Here is an 18835-nt window from a genome sequence, read left to right as displayed (position 1 = left end):
ATGCATCCCTTTGAAGTAAGGGGTTTGATGTGCTCTATAAATTTCAAGAAAGATTTACAGAAAATGTTATTTCAAATTGCTGCACTGGGTTAGAGCTCAGCGGTTATGAGCCCTGACTGCTCTTCCAGAAGTCCTGAGTTCAATTCCCAGCAACCACATGTTGGCTCTGTAATGGGGTCTGATGCCCAGTTCTGCTGTGTCTGAAGACAGCTGCAGTGTACTCATAAATAAAATCAATAAATCTTTAAAATTGCTGCATTTACTTCGTAGTTGTTGTATACTGAGTGTGGCACATTAGGAAACAACATTAAAATACTTTGTTTAAAAGTTTAAGTAGCACCGGGCGTGGTGGCGCACGCCTTTAATCCCACCACTCTGGAGGCAGAGGCAGGCGGATTTCTGAGTTCGAGGCCAGCCTGGTCTACAAAGTGAGTGCCAGGACAGCCAGGGCTACACAGAGAAACCCTGTCTCGAAAAACCAAAAAAAAAAAAAAAAAAGTTTAAGTAGCTAGGCGTGGTAGCACACACGCCTTTAAAACCAGGCCTACAGAGACACAGTCTCAAATAAATAAATAAATAAATAAATAAATAAATAAATAAATAAATAAATAAATTTCAAGTAAATTCCCCCTTATACCTTAATATTGAGGATCTATTCGAAATCCCCGGATGGACATTTATTTACTGTGACTCTAAACATTCTGTACTATAAACATAAGCACAGGAGAATACACCAGACTGACATATTAACTGGTATTACTGGGAACTATATGGTAACACTTGTCACTCATTTTTACATAGGACACCCACTTAGCCAGGCTGAACTCCAGGTCACAGTGTGGTTTGTTCCATTTAGATCTGAATCCCTGAACTAAGGTTTCCTTTACAGTTACTGAATTGCTTTGTTAATTTTTTTTTTTTTTTAAGATTTAAAAAGGCTGCTATTTCCAACTTATTACATGAATTACAGAAAAGGGGGGATTTTTAAGGCTTTGATAAATTTCTATAATCTGAGAAAGATAAATTACGTATGAATCCTTACCATAAACTCATTTCTTGAGCTAGACATAAAAAGCAGCATAAAAATAAAACAGCATGTGTGAGAACTGAGTATAATCAATACTGTGTTCAAATGAGTCCTCGATTACAATCAGCTCCCATGTCAGGCATGTGAAAGATACAGACAGGATCATGGGTTACCCCAAGCCGAAATGCTTCTTGCAAGTTACTAATTATTCTCTTCCTTTAAAAGCTGGATTGTACGGGATTGTTCAGGTAAATGTTTTAAACACTATTTACTTCAGTGGACAGCTGAAGTATCTCCAAGTTCTACTTCTCTAGAAGGGAAAACAATACAGTAACAAGGGGAACTACCCTTCTTGAAAAAGTTCTCTTATTCTAAATAAGTCCCATATCATTTTTTCAACAAAACACAAAGCAAAATGCAACTTCAAGTGCCTTTGCTCTAATGTCATGTGCATAACTGTTCTAACCTAGTTCAGTAAGAATGATTCTTTTTTATTCAATGACCATAGAACTTGTGGTTGTGTATGTACACTGTAGCCCCGCCACTGAGGCAGGTGGATCACGAGTTGAAGGTCAATCAAGGATATATACTGAATCTGTAGCCATCGTGGGCTGTACTGTAAACAAAACTACAGTTATCTGTGGGATCCAATATTCTGTGTGCAACACTGTATCACCTGTGGAGCAGAAAAGAGTATATGAAAAAAAAAAGAATGGCCTACCGAGACAGCAGAGTTTTAATATATTTTCATTTATACTAAGATTACATTAAAACAATGAAACCTTGACAAAGGCCATCCTTCTAGGAGTCCCAAGTATATGTGCAGGAGGGTAAATTAAACCACTTCTTTCAAGCTGGGCATCGGCAGGGGACACGTGGCAGTCACCATTAAACTCAAAGGTTTGGTGTCAGCTTCCAATTTCCTAAAATCCTCTGGGAATCTTTTTTCTCTAAAGGGAAGGCTTTGGGGATGAGGCACAAAGTCACTCTTAAATCTGTGTATCTGTGTGCTCATGTTAACACCAAATAAGAGTTTCTTTTTGAAAATCTGATCATGTCGTTGGATAACTAAGAGTTTTCCTGGGCATAATTAGAAAAAAGAGAAAGAGAGAAAAAAAAAGAGAGAGAGAGAGAGAGATTCCTTCAAAAGGAAACTCTCGAAACCGCTCTCTGATCCCAACGCTGGAGGCAGAATGAGGACTGTTTCTATTTTGGGGGTTTGGGGCATTGCATTTCCACATGTGAAGCTTAGCATCTGAGAGGAATTAAGCTATTCAGTTGGATTTAGAGCACTCAGGAAACCATGTTAGAACCAGGCACAGTGGTAATGCTGGTGTCCAGCGTGTGTGCTGTGGAGAGTTGCCTTCAGTGAGAGTCACAGTAGTAGTAGGTGAGGTGAAGGGAGAGAGAAAATGCTGGGGCAAGAATCAAGCAGAGAAACTAAAGGAATGGGAGGGTTAACCAAAACAAAGGGGCATGGAAAAGCATTCAGTAACCTGCTGTCTGGAAACCCAATTTAAAAACAGACAGTTTGAAAGCAACAGAAAGAACCAAGTCAATGCTAGTTCTAGGTAAAAAGTCACTAAAACTACCCAGTGCCAAATGTCGGATACCTCAGTGGGTCCCAGAAGCTCCCAGAAGCGATACAGATTCTTGTCATTTCTCTTGGTTACTGCGCTGGTTAATTTTTGTCAACTTAACCCAAGTTGGAGGCACCTGGGAAGAGTGTATCTCTACAGAGGATCTGACCTGTGGGCACGCCTTCATTAATAATCCTGTAGGAGGGCCCACTGTGGGTGGTACAGTCCTGGGCAGGTGGCCCTGAGCTGTATTAAAAAGCTGCTGAACAAGCAAATAAGCAGCATTCCTTGTAGCCTCTGCTTCAGTCCTGCCTCGACTTCCCTCAATGATGAACTATGAAAATCTAAGTCAAATAAACCCTTTCCTCCAACATGGTTTGGAGGTGAGCAAGAAAGAGCTCACTAGAAAAGTTACTCACCAGAACCAGTTCCTCAGAACCTGTGGGTGAGCTGAGCACACACCTCGGATGTAAGCTACAGACACATCAAGCTGGAACTGAGCTAGCAGCTTTCTCCCTGTAGCTGGTTTTCATAGAGCTGCATGGTGTTGTGTGTGCACAGGCTACTGGGGAGTAAGAGCATCAGTGGTCTTATCCAGTAGGAACCTTGGGCAGTACAATACTGGCCTGTAGGTACCAGGCAAGATGTACCCACTGAAAGAATAGTGGTGCAGTTGTTATGGGGTAGACTACTGCTTAATGACGGCACTTGAGGCCTGTTCCACAAGAGGGAATCCATGCCCTAGTACTATATATTTATATACTATTTATATGTTTTGCACTATATACACTATATATGTTTTGCATATATATACACACACACCCACGTATATGTATACATACATATATATACACACATATATATGTATATATATATATACACACATATATATGTATATATACCCAGTGCAAAATATATATGTATGTATGTATATGTATATATATATACACACACACACATACATACATATATATGTATATATATCCAGTGCAAAATATATATGTGTGTATATATATATATATATATACACACACACATATGTATGTATATATACCCAGTGCAAAATATATATATATATATATATATATATATATACACACACACACATATGTATGTATATATACCCAGTGCAAAAAACCAATGATGATGGAGGCCTTAAGGCCTGGGAGGAGGAAACCTTGGACTGCTGCTTGGTTGAATTAATACCTTCAAAACACATTCTAAACATTAATGTTTATACCTACAAACAAAGGCCATTTAGCCTTAATCAGAGAAAGGTTCTGTATCAGTGACTTTTCTATTGCTATGACAAGACACTGTGGAGGCCACAGAAGCTTAAGAAAGAGTTTATTTTGGCTTACAACTGCAGAAAGAGAGGGAGTCAGCCCATCCCGCCAAAGGCAGGAGGCACGGGGGGGGGGGGGGGGGGGGGTGTTGAAACCTCAAGGCCGCCTGCCCCCCAGGGTCATGCTTCCTCCAGCAAGGTCACACTTCCCATACCTACCCAAACACCAAATGAAAGCGTATACTCAAACATCTGAGCATACAAGGACATTCTCATTCAGAGGTCACTTCTTTTTTGCAATGAAAAGAAAGAAATGCAGAAACCTATGGCTGCATAAGATGCTGATAATAAAGGCCACTTGAGGACTCAGCCTAAACAATTACACCACCCTTCTAGGGCTCAAAGAACATGGCGGAACAGGGGACAAAGATTGTGAAATCTAGAAGATAAAGAGAGGTACTACACAATGCTGTTTTCTAAGCATGACTACCAGGCCTATAGAAACTCCATCCACGCCAACAGTCAGTGGGGAATGGGGAAGGAGTACCATAGCCCTGTTAGCCCTGTTGCTTATTGGGAAAGTATTAGGCATGGTTCTCTAGAGGAACAGAACTTACAGGTGGGAAATATATACATATACACATTACACACACACACACACACACACAGAATTTATTAGGATGGCTTACAGGCTATGGTCCAGCTAATCCAACAATGGCCTCAGAATCCAGAATCAGTCTATGAGGTTGAATGTCTCAGCTGGTCTTCAGTATATGCCGGTCTACAGTAGGTTCTAATCTAGTGAAGGAATGGACTTCCCAGCGAGTACAATAGCAAGCAGGCAAAGATGAAACACTCCCGTTGGCCATGGCCTTGACATAGACTGTCAGCAGAACATGTGATCCAGATGAAAGGTGGATCTTCTCACCCCAAAGATCTGGGTTAGAAGGGAGTCTTCCCACTTAAAATGTTTTAATTAAGGGGGGGGGGGGTGATATCCCTCAAAGGTGTGCTCAGACATTTGGGTTTTAGTCAGTATCAGATGTAGTCGAGTTGAAACATGTGGGGAGCAAGAGAAAGCACAGTGGCGGCACTGCGAGTGCGCCAGGCTCCGGTGGAGAGCTAAAAACCGGTGGTCACAGGGACAGCCCTGCTAAAACTCTGTGAGATACAAAACAAAAAGTCACAAATATGGGAAAGAGGTTTGTAAAGAAAAAGAGACTGGCAGGTGTGGGAGGGAGATCAGAGGTGAGGGAATCGTAACTGGAACGCATTATATACCCCAGTGCAATCGTCAGTGAACAGGATGTATTAATAAAATGACAAGGACATGGCATTTATCCTTTTTAAAAAGGAACAATCTTGAAGGACTAGAGAGGTGGCTCAGGGGTTACAGCACTTCTTGCTCTTGCAGAGGAGCCAGGCTCAGTTCTCAGCACTCACGTGAAAGTTTACAAGTGTCTGGAATCCCAGTTTCATGGTATCCAGGGTCTCTCCATCTGGACTCCATGGACCAGACCCAAACATGGTACACATACATGCATGCAGGCAAAATACTCCCTCATTCACACAGATGAAAGCAATGTTAATGGGAATGGAGTCAGTGGTAGCATGCTTCCTGACATGCGCAGGTCTCCAGGCGTTCCCCCAGCACTGGAGAAGACAGCAAATAGGACTGCACACAGCTTAAATGATAAATCGGAGGAAAACTGACTCGGAGGCGATACACGAGTGCGCATGCAGGCGCTCTCATGAACAAGCATAGCATACTTATACACAGAGAAGACTGTGGCACCAAAATCCTGCAGCCTTTATGAGAATCAGGTTTTCTATACTGTGTAGATGAGGCCAGAGCACTGGTTCCCAAAGTTTTGGTAAGGTGTAATCGGGTGCCTGGATCTTATCCTAAGGACTGTTTTATTTAATATGGGCTAATGTCTGAGCATATGAAGTATTAAAATCTAAGTGACTCTAAGGTACAGCACAGCTGGGTACCACTAAGCTAGAAATGAAACATGGGTGCTCATGAGGTAGACATTGTGGCCTTTGACAACCCAGATTCAAGTAAAAAAAACAAACAAAACAAACGATGCTCTGACATTCAATGATTTACAGTCTAGACCAGCAGTTCTCAATCTGTGGGTCTCAGCAGGGGTCACATATATGATATCCTGCTTATATTTACATTGTCATTCATAACAGTAGCAAAATTAGTTATGAGGTAACAATGAAATGATTTTATGGTTTAGAGTCACCACAACTGTCTAGGGGTCAAGGCCTTAGGAAGGTTGAGAACATCTGCTCTAGACCTTCAGAGGTGACCCGAGGAGACAGTCATCAGCTTCATGCTATTTCATTCTGTAAGAGGGCAACATGGAGGCAAACAGGCTAAACAAGACTATGTCCATTTGCACTTGACCCCGTCTGCACATAAACTTAATTTCATCTTCAAGCTAAGGGTAGACACTTAAATTATTGGCAGCTGACAGATGTAAACTTCAGGTCTCTGGCGTTTGGATACCTCTGCCAGACAGTTGGGCGCTGCTGTGGAGTCCTCAGCAAGCTCTGCTCCAGTTGCTTGAAAACACTTCACACAAACAATAGGAAAGCAGGTTCTTTGGTCAAGCATTTACACAAGTAACTAACCAGCTCCTCTTGGGAAAGTTCCTGTTCGTCAGACAGCAAATGAAGAGGGAAGCATGGGAAGTCTAAGACCACATCTACAAGATGTGGCTTATATACTATGGCTTAGGAGTTACTATTTTGTTTTGTTGGATTTTGCAAATGACTTAGGAGTTACTGTCTTGTTTTGTTTAGGATTTTGTAAATAACTAAATGATTGCTTTCCTACATAGCTTCACAAGCTATTGGTGATGGCCAAGTATTCAGGAATGGGGGTGGGCAGAAGAGAGCAGTTGCTCATGACACCAGAATAGAAAGCTCTAGAACAGGGCGTGGTGGTGCACACCTTTAATCCCAGCACTCAGGAGACAGAGGCTGCCAAAAGCTGTCAATTCCAGGCTGGCCTGATCTACACAATGAGTCTCAGAACAGCAGGGGCTCTGCAGAGAGCCTGTCTCAAAACAAAACAAGCAGATGATCTTTAAAAAAAAACATATACTTTCCCCTAGAGTCAATAATTATTTTAAGGCCCCCCTCTCCCAAAGTAGGCTGCCCTCAGTTCTGTTATAATACACAAAACTTACAACTTTAATTTAGCTCATTAAAAATCAGATATCTGGGTTGGAGAGATGGCTCAGCAGTTAAGAGCACTGTCGGCTCTTCAGAAGGTCCTGAGTTCAAATCCCAGCAACCACATGGTGGCTCACAACCATCTGTAATGGTTTCTGATACACTCTTCTGGTGTGTCTGAAGACAGCTACTGTGTACTCATATGCATAAAAATAAATAAATCTTTAAAAAAAATCAGATATCCACTTACTGATGAAAACTATCTTTTTTGTTTTGTTTTCGTTTGGTTTGGTCTGGTTTTTCGAGACAGGGTTTCTCTGTGTAGCCCTGGCTTTCCTGGAACTCACTCTGTAGACCAGGCTGGCCTCGAACTCAGAAATCCGTCTGCCTCTGCCTCCGGAGTGGTGGGATTAAAGGCGCATGCCACCACGCCCGGCGAAAACTATCTTTTAAAAATACAGTTCCTGTGTGCAAGACTCACTTTAAATTTTAAGTGGAGAAAAACGTGCAGGGGAGGAGGAGGGATGGGGTGAGGAGAAGCCAGAGCTGAGTTGCAAATATTCTACCTTTCCCAGTACTGAAGAGCTCTCTACCCTAAGCTGCAGCAGTTTTCCTCATTTCCTGGGCCTTTTAAAGTGACAGGAACTCAACGCAGACATGGGTTCCATCAGAGGCCTGATAAACAGCTCACTGTTCTGAAGAGAGGTACTGACTTCCCAAAACACTCTCCAAAATAAGAGCTGACAAATGGACTGGCTTGCTGCATGGTTGTGTTTCACTTCGATTTTAAAGACGATTAAATATTTGATTACACTATGAAAGTGGTTCACATCTTAATTTTTTTAAACGGCAGAAAGAAATGGGGGAAGGAAAAAGGATAACTATGTTGAAGTTTCCCCCAGATACAAGATAAGATGTAAAAGCAGTCAGCTATTGAAGTCAGAAACACTGCTCACCTGCCCGGCTCTTTATCTGTTAAAGGTGAAACATGGCTAGACTCATTTCTCTTAAATAAAAGATAAGCTCAATGAGATAAAGACTTAGGGGCAGGGTATGCGGCTCCATGCAGCGGGAGCACTCACCTAGCCTGCATAAGGGCCTGCCAGCTCACAACGCTTTCCCTCCCCCATGTACACCTTTTAAACACCCCAAAATAAATGGCTAGCCAATTCTCCTGGTGAAATCCTGCACTTAAGAGTCAAGTCTAAGCCGGGCGTGGTGGCGCACGCCTTTAATCCCACCACTTGGGAGGCAGAGGCAGGCGGATTTCTGAGTTCGAGGCCAGCCTGGTCTACAAAGTGAGTTCCAGGACAGCCAGGGCTACACAGAGAAACCCTGTCTCGAAAAACCAAAAAAAATAAAAATAAAAAAAGAGTCATCTCTAAAAGCAAACAAAAAAGAAGATAAAACAAGTTTTACAACTTTTGCACCCTATTGTGGTATTCAAATCTGCCCTTCAAACTGACCCTGGTTTTAGTGTGTGTGTGTGTGTGTGTGTGTGTGTTTACAGGCATCATGAAAACTGTTTATTTTTAGATGTTGATAATCAGCCTCAAAAGGGGGGGGGGGGGGGTCGGGGGCGGGCCTGGATACCACTAGGAAAGTGTTGGTGGGACAGTGTAAATCCAAAGATAAATCCAATGGTAGAAAGGGGCCACGGTTCTCTAACGTTGAAAGTGAAAGACACCATAAAATGTACCCTTCTTAATGAAGCCTTAATAGTTTCTACCTTTAAATTCTAATAGCTGTCTCCCTTCTCCCCACAGGTACTCCCTGGAAACCTGGAGACCATCAAATTTAGAACATGATGTTCCAAAAACACTGCAAAACACATGTGGGACTGGTAACTTATCTATCAATATATTAATTTACTGAGCCACTATCTTTATGAACTTAGTAAAAAAAAAAAAATGCAAGTGAAAAATAACTTGTACCTCATCACCACTACTGGCAGCCAATGAAAATGAAGCAGGTTTTCACCCCGACCCTGCCAACCCAGTTCAAGAATTTGGGAAAATACCAACGCCTGTTTCATAATACAGGTACTTTTTTTCTTCCCGTCCTTTAATAAGCTCTCTAGACAGACCTTTTTAAATCTTCCTAATTAGTTAGCAGCGTCCTTCAACCCACATATCAGGTGTCCCACATTTTCTGTATGTCCCGCCTTGAAAACAAACCCAATTGCCCCATTTTCGGAAAGGTAAACTCAGCTCCAGGCAGCTACCTATGAAGTCACCGCGTTTGTTATTTCAAAGATGCAATTAAGCGAAAATGACAGAAGGTTGTCTAAAAGATTAGTCGCGAATACAGGGAGGTGTCGATCTTACACAGGGAAAGAAACCTGCAATGCTGTGACTCGCTCCCGTGTCTCCCCATCCTCGCTTCTCCAATACACAACAGAAGGAAATTAAATTTCCAAAGTTCTTTGACTTTGGCTTAACTTTTAACTTTGCAGCTCTCGGCGCTCACGTTATCGAGCAAAGTGGAGAAAGAAAGGCTGGCCTGCAGCAGAGAGAAGCAAACTTTACTAGGGCCTGTCCCCGTCCCTACCCCCTTCTCCGAGCCCTTACACAGACACATTCTTCTGGGCGGCTTCTAACCACACCATGTCCACAATCATTTACAGAAATTAGAAACAGACTCCGGGAGCCCTTCCCACCGCGCGCTCGGCGCAAGGCTGTCCGCACCAGCTCCACGGGGCAGCGTCACTGGCTGTGGCCCACAGCCCGTCGCTCCCTCCCACTCGGGGGTCTCAACCAGGATGAAACTGCAAGCAGCTCGCGCTCCCCGCCCTCGGCGCACCAGGGATGCCACCATCCGAACCGAGGGGAGCCGAAGGGACGTCCCAGAGGCCCGCACATCCCACCACCCGGGTCCGGCCACGCGTGCTTCTTACCGGCGCGTGGGGAGCCCCGGTGCGGCGACCGGAGCGCAGCGCGCGGGCACCGAGAGCCGCCGCCTCTTCTTCCCCGAGCTGCTTCGGGCGTGCGCAGAGAGGGTCGGCGGCGACAGAAGCAGCATCGCCGGGCGGCGACCCCCGCCGAGCTCCCGCCGGCCCGCCGCGACTTCGCAGCGCCTCAATAACGGCCGCCCGCGCGCGGCGCTGTCCAGGAGGCTGAGGCGGACGAGAGAGCCGGGGAGCGCTGCTCGGCAGCGGCGCGGAGACCTGCGAGAACTGTGACCATGGTGTGTCACCCTCACCCCGGCGCGCCCGGCCCAGCTCCTCGCGGCGCGCAGCTCCTCCTCGGCCCGACGCACCGGCCCCGCCCCTTGCCCTGTCAGTCAACCCCGCCCGCGCGCGGACAGGACCGCAGGTCCGGGACCCTGCGCTCCGCTTCTCCCAATTGGTCCGCCTGGAGCCCCGCCCCGCCTCCTCCCTTGGGACCGAGTCTCTGGGGAGACCTGCGCCCCGGTTGCCATGACAACCGGTGCCTTGGGTCGGACTCCTCACTCTTCTTTTGTAGCCCCGCGCTGGGGTCGATGGCGCCGTGGCAGGGTTTTGCTGTGTGCACTCTCCACTGCGCAGACTTGAGGATGAAGCTTCGAGGGCTCCCCCAACTTCAGACCCAGAACTTTCCGAGGCGCGCGAGGAAGAGTGACAGACGCGAGGCAGCCGGCCCCTCCCTCTCCTCGCAGCCTCGCTCCCAGATTCTCTCCGGGCGACCCAGGCAATGAAAGAAGGTAGAGAGAGAGGGAACGTCGCCCTGCAAGCTCCCCCAGCTACACAGCAACCGAGAAATGGTGTGGGCAGTGAATCGGCTCCGCCGGGTTCCCACAGCTGTGTAGAGACTTTCAAAGGTGTGTTGCGACAGCACAGCCTCAAAGATCCCCCCGGAAAACTCAAATACTCGCGTTTTCGTGAGAAACAAGATTTTTGTCCTGATATTTTGTGAACTTGGCAACCCCAGCGTTTAAAGTTTTACGGTAAAAGCACCTAATTGATAAACCATTTCTTTAAACACACAACAGCTTGGCGAAGGTGTATCCTCTTAGCGATTTCTTCCCTGCAAACTAAAACATTCTAAGTTCAATTATTTGCAAGGAAGCCTTGCAGAATTCACGAGCAGAATAGCATCTTGTAATGTGGGTTTTAAAGGGTTTTTGTTGTTGTTGTTGTTGTCGTTTTGCTATCGTTCTCTTTGGTACTATATAAGGTTACTAATACATTCAGTAACACATACAGGATTGATTTTGTCTGAGATCCTATATGGACCTTTATTTACTTTAAGGATCTCCTCAAAATGGAGAGAAGAGGCTCGTCTGGCTTCTCCAGGCAAGCTGCAATCCCAGGTTCCCCAGCCCCTGAGGCTTTGGTACAGGTGTGATGAATGAGGGAATTAATTAATGATTTACCTTTGGCTACTATTTGAGTTTTCATTATCTCATTTACTAAATGAATAGCTGTGATGGATGTCTTCAAATATGCCTTGCACATACGCACTGAATGGCATCTCTCTAACTCCATGGAAAATGAGAGCAGAAATCCAAATCCCTGTCCTCAAGGAGTCAACCATGGAGCCTGAGGGAGAAAGCTAGCCCTCCAGGAACAATCTGAAAACTGGGACCAAAAGGTTTAGCCAGTTTTCGTACAGCAGCAAAGGCATACCAATGGAGGAAGGGAACTTAATCTGGACTTTAAGAATGGAGCTAAATTGAGCGACAGCAGCTAAGGGGAACCACCACAGAAAACTAGAGAGCAGCAGGAGGTCAGAAAACAACATTGAGCAGGGCCGGCCTTGTGGGAGTGGAGACAGAGAAGACTTGTAGCCCTTCCCCCAGTTTTTAAAGTTCCGGCTCATTTATCAGGGAGGTAAGATAGGGAGAGGCCTGTTTAGAGGAACAAAAACGGAATACTTGCCTGCTTGCCACTGAAAGAAAATTGATACATTTATTGGAAAGAAAGAAACCATCCATAAAGCTTGCAATGGCTTGTGATCTGTCAGAAAGAAGGTAGAAACAGTACAGAGAGAATGGTGGCTGTAAACTTACACACACACACACACACACACACACACACACAAGGATAAGCTATACTGTTGTGAGCCATTTCTTTTCTTTTGCGTGAAGCCACTTCAGGTGGCTGCCCTCAGGCTTCTTTCTATAGTAATCCCCTGTTTGGGAGAAGCTGAATGGCTTGCTTAAAAATAAAACCAGAAACACAAAAGAGAAACCTACAAGCTAATCTGTTTGAATATACTGTAGTTTGTATTTTTTTAAACAAAGAAAAAACTAATAAACAGGACCATGAACCATCTTACAAGTGATATGACACATTTAAGAGGAATTATTTTATGTATATAGAAAGAGTCCAGTAATAGAAAAAAAATATATAATTGACTATGTTCCTAGGTCAAAGGAAATAATAGTATACTCGACAAGTGATGCTGAAAATTTTTGTAATATCCATCAGCACTCTTAATAAAAAGTTTACTTTGGAAAAGATAATTTTTTAAAATAGCTGTTTTACAACAAAGCCAGCAATGTGCATTATAATGAAACACTGTATTTATTCCCACTGCAGACAGGGACAAGGCAAGAATGTTCCCATCTGACCATGCAACAGTGAGACTGATAGTGCCCTTAGATAGGAAACATGACTGAGAAATTAAATGTAACAGTGCAAGTTAGTCAGAGTGATCTTGGTTCCTTTTATGTGCTTACTAGCTATTTTACTTCCCGTTACGAAAAAATAGTCTCTCATGTTTTCTTCTAAAACTTTTGTGGACTTTTTTTTTAATTATACTTTATTTTTTCATCCAAAACTTCTTACTTATTATTGTTACTATCATTGTGCGTGTGTGCACATACGGATGGACGTCAAGGGAAAGCCGTGTGGAAGGAGTTCTCTGTTTCTATCATTACGTGTACTTCGAATGTAGTGTTGGGGTCTGCTGTAGGGTGGTCTTTCCATGCCGCATAAACTATTCTGAACGTTGTGTGTCCCAAGCATGGTCTCTGAGTAATAAACAACCCAAGGCCCAAATGAAGTTTTGCACCCAACTAACTTTTGCTTCTACGGAAATCATCTACATGTTCCAACAAACCCACAAAAGCAGGCAGTCTCGAGCGCTCTAAAATGTTAGGACTGAGTGATTTAAATATCGGTCACTTTGAAATACCGTCCCCACCCCCTCCACGAGCTCTGTCTTTCTTTTGCTTTTCTAAGGTTGAAATGAATTCCGAGTTCATCTACATCTGTAAACAGCCCAGTTTTCCCCAGCTGGCTTCTTGTGCTCTTCTCTGTGTGAAACACTTGTATTCTGGCTTCAACTAGCTATGTTCGTGTTAAGCCCAGAAACATATTGTTCCTTCTTGCTAAACAGACAACTATGATGGGAACCCAGCCCAGGTGAGTAGCAGAGGCAAGATAGGTAATCCACCCAAACATGAGCAGGTAATCGGAGCACCACAGCTCAAGAAAGACTTTGTGAGAGAGATGCAGGTACTCACACTTCCAAGGGAATGAAGAATTACCTGAGGGGGTGGGGTGGTAATGGAAATCAGATAGGACTACAGGTACCCTCGGGGCCACTGAATACACAGGTTATTTTCTTCTGGGGAGTAGCTGAACTCTCTTTAAAACACAAGAATCCCCCTAGGATGCAAGGGTTACATGACAGCAAAGGCACAGATAAATCTAAATGCTGAGAGGCAGCCTGGCAGCTCAGAGGTGAAAAGAACACAGCCCTCTGCTGAGAAGGCCGGTTCAAATCCTGGCCAGACGCCTGCCTTCCTTGACCCTCCTTTTCCTACCATAAAGTGAAGTAAATAAATCAGCACGTCCGTCCATCTGTCCGTCGAGATTGGAAACATACCATACCACCGGATCAAACTGAGATACGCATCTGTCTGAGAACTGTTTGTAAACTTGAAAGGAGGGGTTTAAACCATCAGACAACAGAAGCCAGATGGTTGGGGAATGAATGTTTTACATGATAGGGTTTTTGAAGGTAAGTTTTGTTCTAAGGAAAAAAAGTTGGAAAACGCCTGGTAGGTCCTAGGACTTGCGAGCCCTGTGAAAGAAAAATTTAATTGTGGCGCGCGTAAAGTTCAACCTTCCATGGCCACCAAGCTGCTTTTCGATACTTAATTCTTGTGTTTGTCTCTCACTTGCCACCTTGATCGGGGATTGTTCATCTTCAGATTAGTGCTGGCCATATGTTTAGCTCACGTGGTCCCTCTGTTTCCACTTGGCCTGCCAGTGCTGAGGCCTGTACCAGCTCCCCAATATTTTCCTCTTCCACATTCCTTAGGGGGGGCGGGGGGATTCTCACTGCAAGCTGCTAACGAGTTCAACTGCAGAGGTTAACGTTATCTTTAGGTCATGGTTAAAATTCACTTTAGCTTCTAGCTTTCTCTCTGTACATTAATGTGGACCGGCATTATCAGATTAGGTCGTTGTCACTTTAAACCCTGAGGGAGAGAGATACTGGAGCAGTAAATTTTAATTAGTGCAGAGGCAAGTTGGGAAGTCGGTTTCAGGGATGAGAAGCCAGCCGGGAGACAGGAATCTGGTGTGCCCGGGGAGAGGCTTGTGGTATGCTGGTGACCCTCAGGGCTAATGATACCATGGGAAGGGATCAAGGAGGTGTGTGGAGTTCTGTAGGTGCGGCGCTGAAGTCAAACTGCCTAATTCATGATTTTTCCTGGGGTTGGTCCCTTCCTGACTCATTCTGCAACTTGTCCCGGCAGGTTATGCAACCGCCTGTTCAGCGTGGTTGAAGAGAGCACGGCAAGAGACTACTTTTGTTTTACATGCAGCCAGGCTAGAACATCCGCAAAGCAACCTCATGTGAATATTTTGTCGTGGCAATGGGACCCGTAGAGAAAAGCCCATGGGGCTGCTGATCTTGGATTGAAGGTGTCCTGCCAAGTGGAGATGAAGGCACAGGGAAGCTGTCTAGTTTCTGATCTGTTTTAAAGGAGACACTGTGAGGGGAGTAAGGCCTGGGTGGAGAGCTGATTATTAAAGGCTTCATTGGGTGGAGTTTAATAAACCCAGGCTTCGGTTTCTTAGGGGAAAAAAAATTGAAGCTGATTATCTTGGTTTTTCTATTTCCCTCATAATAATGTCTACTAGGAAGCTCGGAATGAAACTTGTCTCATACAGAGACTGACCAACACTTCAGGGTCAACCTGGGCTTATGATATTCACATACATGGAGAAAATTAATGTTTGTTGTGTGACAAAGCTTTTCCTGGGGAGATGAAACACACATCTACTCAGATAGGAAGCCCAAGACCGATCAAACCCTAACCCTTTGATACCATTGATGTCCAACTTGGTGAACCATGTGGTTGGGGGTGGGGTGGGGTGGTTACTAACAGTAATATGGGTGCGGGGTCACTTACATTAGCAGAAATGACTTGAGACAGCTGAATCTCCAAGGCCCACCCCAGCATGAGTGACAGCTCACAAAGCTAGGAAACCTCCAGCATGTGACACAGCCTGCAGGCAGCTCAACAGGTTGGAAACTGTCCTTTCCAGGGTCTGAGCCTCTTCCAGGCAGGCAGTAACCACCTTCTGGTCAGGTCTCAAGAGTCTTCTCTGCATCTTGGCTTCTCTGAGAGTGGCTCTTAGCTGTTATTGTTATCCTCTAGCAAGGAGGGCCTCGTGGATCTCACCAGTTTCAGGGCCTTCCGGAAGCTATTCTGAGTTGTTGAAGTCTGTTGAAGGCAATTTCCTGCAGGCTGGAATGTTTCAATCTGGAGGAAACTCTTACCTAACAATTGCGCTGACATTGTTACCTTAGGTGGTCCTTTAGGTAAAAACAAATGTAGAGAACTCTAAAACGGAATCAATGTACCTCCTCGCACTCTTTTACACTCATTAAGTAACCTGATCCTGACCCAGGCTGCATGGCCAGGGCCCTGTGCTGCTTTCTTTCTAGAGTGCAGAATCGGCTGTGTTCTGTTTTGGTTTTACTAGAGGGAATGGATAATGGATAACCTTCCGAGATTTAGAATGGCACATGTGGAATATGTCCCACTTGTCTTGCCCATGGTAACTGAGGAGAGCCTTTCAACAGCGGCCAGCTTCTTGAAGGAGAATATGCAGGACATGTTTTTTTTTTTTCTTAATCACTTTTACCATTTTTAGACCTTGATTTCATTTCCAATAAAAGTTATCTTTCCCACCAATATTTATTTAAGTACATACAAATCAAACTACCTGTTTACATTAGCAGTAAAACTTGTTTTGACTATGGGAAACAGGGGAGGGCGAGTTGGAGGGGTGGGGATAGCTAGTTTAGGGACCTTTGGAAAGCCCTGCAGAAAGCTATTGTTTTACAAAAGTACACATGCACATTTAAATGGAGTTAATCTACTTAGGGAGTAACTCTCCTCAAAGCTACAGGCTATCCCCCAAGAAGCTCCGCGCCAGGTGTGTGACACTGCTACTTGAGTTGTTGGTCAGGGGACCTCAGACCTCTCCAAAAATCAGTGCAGGCTAGTGGGGTTGCTCTGGGTTGCCTAACAGAATCCGATGGTGAGATCCTATTGCCGAAGACATACATTGGTGACAGAATTTGGAGAAACTAAACTGATACCTGCCTAGAAGCATCCTCCCTGCTCACTGGCTTTTATAAGAGTGGAAGGAACATACACAGGCACACTTCTAGCAGAGAAAAGCCGTTAATGGCCTCCTGTAGCCGTGGACCCAGCTACAACAGCAACTATCCTGGCAAGATACGACCATGAATACAAGTGAGTGGCACGAATGTTATAGGGGCAACCTGTGACTTTTGGTTGGCATTAAGGCCTGATCCACAGAAGGAAACCCATGCATGGTTGCCTGGTTCTGTAAATCTGACCGAGAGCCCACAACTAGGTACCTCATAGGTTCTATATGTAAACCTACTGCTATTATCTTGCAAAATAGACACAATATGAAACCGCTTTCTAAATACACATAGATTAGGGGCGACTCTCAGGCCTCGTCAGAGAACTTTCATTGTGCGGTGGACAGTGGTTGACACAGAGACTCATAACTGGCCAAAGTTCAGAGAACAAAGTGTCTATAGAGTGCTCAGCTATTAAAAAGTACCTCCATATTAGACCCCTCCCATAAGGCTCAGGAAACACCCGGGGTGGGAAGACAGACGGTAAGAGCGAGAGACTGAGGAAGACTGAGGTGAAACCATGCCGTCTAGACATAACAGGACCATTGTGCTTCTGCGCTCCTGACAGCTGTGGTTACCTGCACAGGATCAAGCCAGTCCGCATTCCATCACAGATTGGGGAGGAGCGGTAAAGTTTTCTTCAGGAGTGTAGTTCCAGTGGGTGGCCCCGCCCCACCCCGCGTGCACATGGGAACCACTAATTGGAATTTAGTGGATTACTGAAGAAAAAAAGAGGGGATAAAATTAGGAGAAACTGGGGGGTTGGTCAGTCTGAATATATGAAATTACCAAACAAGAAATTTAAAATGTTATATTAGAAAAGAATATGGGTGCAGGAGAGATGGCTCAAGAACACGTGCTTTCTCTTGAGGAAGACATAGGTTCAGTTCCCAGCACCTACACGGTCACTTACAACCTTCTGTTAACTCCAGTGTCAGGGGATCTATAATCCTCTTTTAGCTTCCACAGGTACTAGGCACACATGCAGTGCACTTACAGACATGCAGGCAAAAGCACTTATAAGTTAACATAAAATCCAAAACAACTTTTTAAAAGATTTATGTTTATGAATACACTGCCCCTGTCTTCAGACACACCAGAAGAAGGGCATGGGATCCCATTTACAGATGGTTGTGAGTCAGTGCTCTTAACCTCTGAGCTATCTCTCTAGCCCCTCCACCCTCCACCCCCCCGCCCCCCCAAACTAAATCTTAGTTTGAGGCCAATAAGATGCCTCAGCAGATAAAGGTACCGAGACTGACAAGCTGAATTCTGAATTTGATGCAAGACCCAAACCATTGACTGAAAGAACTGACTCCTGGAAATTGTCCTATAACCTACATACACATGCACACACAGGAGAAGGAAGATAAAATGTAATTTAAGACTTCATTATAAGCATGTGGGAAACTTGCTGGGTTTTCCATAGGTGTCATGAAGATGGGGCTTGTGTCTTTTTGTTGACTGTTGTAATCCCAGCTCCCAGGAGGGTGTTCACAGTGAATATCTGAACACTTTAGGAAAATAAATGAAGGGCCCTTAGCAGTGATGATTGAACTGGAGTGGACACGAATGTGCACTGTCCGACAAGACAGCTCATTTTCCAACATGCAGAGGCCGTAGCAATAGTCTGGATGCTTTTTAGAGAGAAGGGAGTACCATTGGCTAAACTAATGGTTTGAGAAAAGATCACTTAATAGAGCTTCCTTTTTGTTTTGGGGAGTTTTTTGCCTATGTGGCTTAGCACATGTTAAAAACTGCAAAGCAATGCTAAGCTAAGTTCGTGTATTGATGTGCAAGTCAATCCAAGACAGGAAAAAAGCTGATGGCCTTTCTCCCCCAGCTGCCTGCATGACACTTCCTAGCATCATGAATCCTAGCCGTCAGGGAGGTGACTCTTCCAGCCCAGTTCCTGCTCTATGTTCTGGATCCAGAGTGTATGATGTCCTCAGCAACAGCATCTTACGGTCTAGTTCTAGAAAACAACCAAGAGCAGTAACTACGCCTGTATTGTCCTGGGGGCTTTCCAGACCTCCCTGGACAGCAGCTGGTAGGGAGGTAGCTTATCCTAGAGCTAAGATTTACAATTAATAATCTCTGACTTCTGGAAGCAGAATTATCTACTCAT

The 18835-nt window shown here is 44.7% G+C and overlaps 1 protein-coding gene across 2 annotated transcripts in view; it reads right to left on the bottom strand.

The window, feature by feature from the left end:
- Window positions 1-10315, bottom strand: part of Ptpn13 (protein tyrosine phosphatase non-receptor type 13) — a 175152-nt gene extending 164837 nt beyond the window's left edge. For both annotated transcript variants that reach the window (XM_085836937.1, XM_021162112.3), the window contains exon 1: window positions 9981-10315. The gene's annotated coding sequence lies outside the window, so the exon portion shown is untranslated. The remainder of the gene's footprint in view (window positions 1-9980) is intronic.
- Window positions 10316-18835: the final 8520 nt, after the last annotated feature.

The sequence above is a fragment of the Mus caroli genome, unplaced genomic scaffold, assembly GCF_978045245.1.
Source record: "Mus caroli unplaced genomic scaffold, Mus_caroli_1 scaffold_4, whole genome shotgun sequence".
Classification (NCBI taxonomy): Eukaryota; Metazoa; Chordata; class Mammalia; order Rodentia; family Muridae; genus Mus; species Mus caroli.
Note: the sequence above shows the minus strand (reverse complement) of the source record. Positions and strands in the feature narration are given on the sequence as shown.